General features: G+C 42.1%; 1 pseudogene; it reads left to right on the forward strand.

Moving 5' to 3' along the window:
• The first annotated feature begins 1,190 nt into the window (after positions 1-1,190).
• Positions 1,191-4,969, forward strand: LOC146671137 (histone H1 pseudogene; annotated as a pseudogene).
• Positions 4,970-6,618: the final 1,649 nt, after the last annotated feature.

The following is a 6,618-nucleotide window of genomic DNA, read 5'->3' on the forward strand; positions in this document are numbered from 1 at the left end:
TCTAGTTTTTCAAAGAATTCACACATCTTACATATTTCAAACTTTGAAGTTTTTTGTTTTGTGTATATATATATTTTTTCCTAAACTTTGCATTGCTCATAGCTCACAGTTCTAAAACTGGGCATTTGTAAATCATATGCATTTGTAAATCATATGCCTAATCACTATGTGTCACCGTAATCCACAAGTATTGGCACAAATTTGTTTCCAAACCAACAAAATAATCAAAAAAACAAAAACATACATGAGTCAGGACACAAAAAGACAAAGAAAAATGCTGCCAGAAACAAAGCAGAAGTGTGAGGGGAAACTGAGCTCACAGACAGCTGCATGTGTTGGCTTTTAATAGCATGCAGCCTCTGCTCTAAAAAAACAAATAAATAAAAAAATAAAAGAAAATGTGTAACATGCTCATCAACTTAGCGGTGTCCACACATTTAATTCAGCTTCATAATCCTGTAGGTTTAGTTATTATCTACAGGGTTTGGCTTATTAGTTGTTATTATAGATGTGCTCTGTATCTCAGTAATATTTATCTAGGATAAATGACAGGTTTTCAAACAGGTTAAGTGCCTCTATGCACCTAATTGGTTTAGATATTGCCTTTATTTTCTTCATCTCATATGTCATTATACTGAGTTTGAGCAAACCTTAAGCTTGATGCAGACTACTTCATAACAATTGTCCATCTCACATCATATTGGCTACGATACTTCTTGTCAATATTAATATTATATTTTTATTAATTATTATCATCTTTTTCTGTCTATATAATGACAATAGTATATTACAATATTTTATTAGTGTATATCACTATACTACTACTGAGCCAATTTAATAGTTAGGATCATCTTACTCAGCAAACAGATAATTTAGAATTCATCCAATCTGTACAAATTTGCTTTTTCTCTGCACAGGTTTGTGCCTACTTTTAGACTGGTTGTTAGAGTTTGTATTGTTGATTGTTATTTATGCTTAGAAATATTTAACCATAGATGCTTAGAGGTGTATAATCAATTGTGTAGTGATAAGTTGTGTGATCTTTAACAGGCTACAGAGGCTTGGTGTGCATTCCACACTAGAATGCACACCTACATCCTGGGAGCACGGGAAGAGGTCGCATCTTGTTTTAATTGTTTTATGGTAGGATTAACGTAGCTACGTCTGTTCTAGTCTAAGTGCTTTTCTGTTTAGATGAACTGCTGGACTTCCTCACCGGGGGGGGTCTAGTCTACCCTCTTCCTGACCAAGGATGTTTGACCCTTTGATCAGCAACACACACACACACACACACACACACACACACACACACACACAGGCAAGGTACTCTTTGTTTGTATGTAGACGTCGTATGTTAATGAACCTATGCATATTCATGTAACCTCAATAAAAGGACAGTGTTACGGGAGGACGGACGAGAGCTACTGGGGTCAAGCGAAGGAACGGCGTTTGTCTGGTTCTCTCCCGTGCACGAGTACCATGAAGAAGTTTGCCTACTTGCGTCTTGCTTGCAGTGTAATTATATTGTCTTAACGTTCCAGCGAATAGGTTCATGCTACAAACCTATCATTAATTGGTCCTTCGAGAGCCGGAGCCCTGGAATCGCATTCACCGAGGGGAGGAGGGACACGCTGAAAGACTGACGTCAGCCAGGAAGTTCCTGTGGATTCGCGGTCTATCTTTCTCCTCGATGAATGGCGATCGGCGGGATTCGAAGCTGATATTACACGCTAAGCAACGCCAAGTAAGTTTAAAGAGGCCGACTCTATAACCGTGTCGTTGTGCAGTCTCCGCCACTGTGTGAGGCGTTGAGAAGTTCGCTGCTTTGTGGAGCGATAACTGGGTTTGTGTCCCGAAAAAGAAGTTTTGGTTAAATCGCCCAAGGGTCCCAAGCGTGTGTGTCCGGTTTTGAAATCGCCCTGGGTGTGTGTCCCGAGCGTCCCTTCATTGGGTTTTGTCGCGCGAGTGGGTGAGCGTCCCACAACTGGGTCAGGGTCCCGAGCGGTCCGGTGTGAGTCCGGAGTAGGCCTATTTTGTGTTGTTGTCATTGTTGTCGTCGTCGTCGTTTTTGTTGTTGTTGTTGTGTGAGTGTGTGCGGAGCAGAACACGTGGTCTGTGACACCGACTGTTGTTGTTATCATGGGTTTCTAAGCAACCAGGAGTGAGTTGGAGGGAGAAAGACGTTTGTGCTGGACTTTGCTCCTGGCAGCACAAAGTATTTATGTATAAAAGAGAGAGAGCGAAGGCTCCACAGCTGCGTGGGTGCACGCGAATGCGGTCGCGCGGGTTTCACGCGGACCTGAGCCGTGCGGTTAATCGCAGGCTTATAAATGGAAGAGATTCAAATGTTAGAAGTTTTCAGAAAACACACCAGCCTTGAAGAGTGTGTGGAAAAGGCCAACCCACATCAGCAGCTGTGCTCTGGTGGGTGGCTTTCCCCCCACCCCTTCCTGACACAAAATGTTAACAGCCTGTGTGCCAAACCATTGAGGTGGATAGTTGTTAAAAGTAACCTACATTAAACTTGTGGTTGCTTAAATTCAGTACAATGACATGTGAGGAGAAGTGATATAGGTAAATATTTAAACTCATGAAGTGCATAGAGGCACTTGACCTGTGTGAAAGACTGTCGTCTTATTATGAGCCATTGTTGAGATATACAGCACACCTGTGAAAACAACTAATATGCTCAACCCTGTATGAAACATCTAAAAATACATGATGGAGAAGCTGTGTTGAATATGTAAGTGTAAGACTTTGCCACTGTGGGCAGAGCATGCAACTACTGTGTGATGTCGCGTTGCAGTTTTGTTTTTGTTTTTTGAGCTGATGAGCAAGCTACACATTATCAGATCAAGAGCTGTCTGAGGACTACTCAAAGAGAGGAAAACAGAGCTATGAGTGTGCAGCGTTTCCATGAGCAGTTTTTCTGCACCTTGACTCGTGTGTGTGTAGCATCAGCATCATGTTTTTGTTTATTTGTTTTGTTGGATTAAAAATAATTAAATAAACTGGTGATCATGCTTATGGATCACCATGGCACATATCTCCAGCCATATGGTTTATTTATGCAGATGAAAAAGTGAGTGTGAATGTGTCTGACATCACAGTGTTTTTGTGCACTGTGCAAAAGTGATTGCCTCTGATTGTGAGTGAGAGCGGTGATTTTGCAGACCACCAGCTATTGTGAAGAAAAAAAAAAAAGAGTGAAAAAGAGACAAATTTACATTGTAGACGAAGAAAAATAATCATAGGACAAAGGTTTTGTGTTGATCAGCCGAAAAACAACTACAATGTCATTTTCTGCTTTTAAGAAAGGATTGTTCACACAAACACAGAGAGAGAGAGAGAGAGATGTGTGTTGATTAAGCAGTGATGATAATAATGAACATGTTTTAGTTTGTCACTTTCAGGTGAAAAGCAGACCTGTATCAATTTTCCACATGCAACAGTCGGAAGAAAGTTATAGTTTAACATCATTGGAAACATGCAGGCCAAGTTTCTGGCTGACTTATTTAAAGCGCAATGTGTATGTGTCTCTCAACCTCACAAGCAAGCAAGCTCTCACCCCTCCCTGAAGACAAGGAATGCAGCTCCAAAGCAATAACATGATAAAGAGACAGCATCAAGTCCTGAGCAAAAAAGTCCCAACAAGCAGCAGCAATGTGGATAAACAGCAGAAGAAGAAGAAAGCAAACCCATCTTCCTGTCTGATTGGTTGAATTTCACGGAGGGGCGAGCAAGATGGCAGCGTGAAGAGGAGTTTTTGTTTGAGTTCTCAGCACGAGACACTTATTTGACGTCTTTCTGGCCTTCGGGACTTTTTTGGAGATCAGCGCGCTAAACTTGCTGGATCTGAGGCCAGGGTCTGCGGCGGCAGCATGTTGAAATGCTCAAAAAGGACTGAGTGACTCGGGCAAGCCACATGCGGCTAGCGACATGAAAGAAATGGACCCTTCATGATGCGTTCAACGTGCCAGCGCTGTGGTGGGAAAGGCTCCATCATAAACACGCCCTGCGCCCTGCGCCGAGGTTCAGGCCAAGAAGAAGAAGACGATGACTTCCAAGCCCAAGAAGGTCGGCCTCAGCGTGGGCGAGCTGATTGTGAAAGCCGTGGCCGCTTCCAAGGAGCGCAACGGCCTGTCTGTGGCCACTCTCAAGAAGGCTCTGGCTGCCGGAGGCTACGATGTGGACAAGAACAAGGCCCGTGTCAAGACCGCCATCAAGAGCCTGGTGGCGAAGGGCACTCTGGTGCAGACCAAGGGCACCGGGGCCTCCAGATCCTTCAAGATGAACAAGGCTACTGAGAGCAAAGCCAAGAAGCCCGCCGCGGCCAAAGCCAAGAAGCCCGCCGCGGCCAAAGCCAAGAAACCGGCAGCAGCTGCTAAGAAGTCGCCCAAGAAGGCAGCGGCAGCACTTCAGACACTAGCACAAAGTCAACCGCATCAGAGGAGGGACAGGACAAAGCTGAAGGAGAACTGCCGGCTGTTGGACTGTTGAAGTGGGAGAGGACAACAGAGTGAGAAGACTAGGTGAGAACACATAGGAATTATTTAATGTGGGAAATCAAAATTTGGGTTAGCAAACCTGGGGAAAAGAAAACTGACTGTTTAAGTTGGAAAATTGAGACGGAGTCTGAAACATTGCGAAAATAGAAACATATACAAAATCACACACACACACAAGCAGAACATGCATTAACCCTACTAACAATTCCAAACACAAAATGACTCATGAAGACTCATAGCACATTAGTTAAGAAATGATTAAATAATAGCAGAGAAGTGTGTAGGAAAGGCAGCTTTAAGAACATGCTCTGCTGGAGATGCAGCTCCACAGACATGCATTAGACCTGCCTAATAACACAAACACATGTAATGAAAATTAGCTTGTTATCTTTCATCAGTGTTAAATTAGTGTCAATTTAGCAGACACTTGTTATTAAATACTGAATGTATCCAATGCAAAAAACTGACTCTCTGGGTTGCAGGACAACAGTTTAACCTTTGATCCTGGGTTGACCACCAACCAGTGATCAGACAATAAATTTAGTTGTTAATATAGTAAATTGGGAGAAGCTTCCTGCTTGATTAATGCAGCACAAGTGATTTACTGTATGAGGGAAATTGTCTTTTGTGATACTATTTTGAACATGCTTTTCTGTCGTCCTGTCAACTTAGTGGGTTAATAGCTGATATGCAAATTAGTTGATCGGTTTTAGATTAATGAAAGGTGACTGAATTCTAGTATGAGTGAATGAGATGTGTTGGAGTTGTTGTGTGTTGAGTGGAGACTCTAAAACACTGAGTTTCCTGCTTTGATGTGCGAGTGAATCCTGTATTTAGATACACAACTCTGAATACGTCAGAACAGACTGTTTTGTGAAGTGCATGACAGCATGTCACATGTTTTATGATGAAGGGAAAAGGAAAATTGAATAAAATAGATCTGTGACCTAAATGAGTGAAGAGCACAGACCTGGGGATTAAACTCATAGCTAATAAGGCATTAAGGTTATGTTGTTTTGTGCAGCTGATGGTTGATTTGGAGTGAATCTAGCTGATGATTTTTCTTTTGTTGTGAAGTTGAGCCTGCCGATTAGTATGATGGTATGATGAACCATGCTAATGGTATGATTTACCCTCCTGAGATGAGGAGCTTGTGTCATGACTTAACAAGGCCTTTTTATTTTGATACTTTCACAGTGCACTGAAAGTTTTGTTCGATAATCTCTGTTCTTTAAGCAGATCTGCACGTCGGGAATTAAAAGCGCTACACGTCGTCGAGAAAATTGTGCCAAGTGAGTTCTCCACATTTAAATGGACTCTGGAGAAAGCCACTTATTTGGGACAATTATTAAATGACAGTCCCAGTCCAAAAGGATTCAGCGATGTAATCCAAACTAAAGTTCTTCTTTTTCTTTTTGAAATGACGTCATTTTGCTGAGAGTGGAAACTAAATGCGACGATAGGTTCCACTATCAGCAAAGAAAGAAAGAATGAATGCATGAATGAGTGAGTGAAAGGAAAACAAACTGACTGACTGGTAAAAGCTGACAAAAGCTGACAAGACTTTACTGATGTAACACGACTGTGTGAAGTTGACCCCCGCCTGGCAGGGGTGCAGATGAGTCTGTGTGTGCTTCCCTTTACAGAAGCAGAAAGATGACAGCAACACTCGAGGTTGCGTGATGATTTAACATTTTAAATGCCATTTTCTGTGTCTGTGAATTTACTATGTGTGTGTCATTCACTAGCTTGTGTGCTCACAGAGATAACTGTGACAAAGTATGCATACGCCTGCGCAAGCTTTAACATTTGCATTTTCGTTTTTACAGCATTACGGTTCTTCATGTGTTTGATCATGTGATTTATAGGAATACTGGCTAATGTTTCTCTACTACAAGATTTCTGGGTTTATGTGTGAAGAAAACTGTAGTTACAGGCTATATGTTGATGGAGAAATTAATATAGTTTGAGACATACTGTGATGAGACCAGTGTTACTTTTTCCACAGCGAGTGTTAACTTTATGGTGTTTTATGGCACCTCTGGAATGTGGATGGCCGACGCCTGCCCACCAGGATGGTCAATGTGTATTGCTAATGTTTGTTTTTCTG

Source organism: Rhamphochromis longiceps, linkage group LG4, assembly GCF_057381845.1.
Source record: "Rhamphochromis longiceps isolate RC_006_pf linkage group LG4, R_longiceps_female_GT1.1, whole genome shotgun sequence".
Classification (NCBI taxonomy): domain Eukaryota; kingdom Metazoa; phylum Chordata; class Actinopteri; order Cichliformes; family Cichlidae; genus Rhamphochromis; species Rhamphochromis longiceps.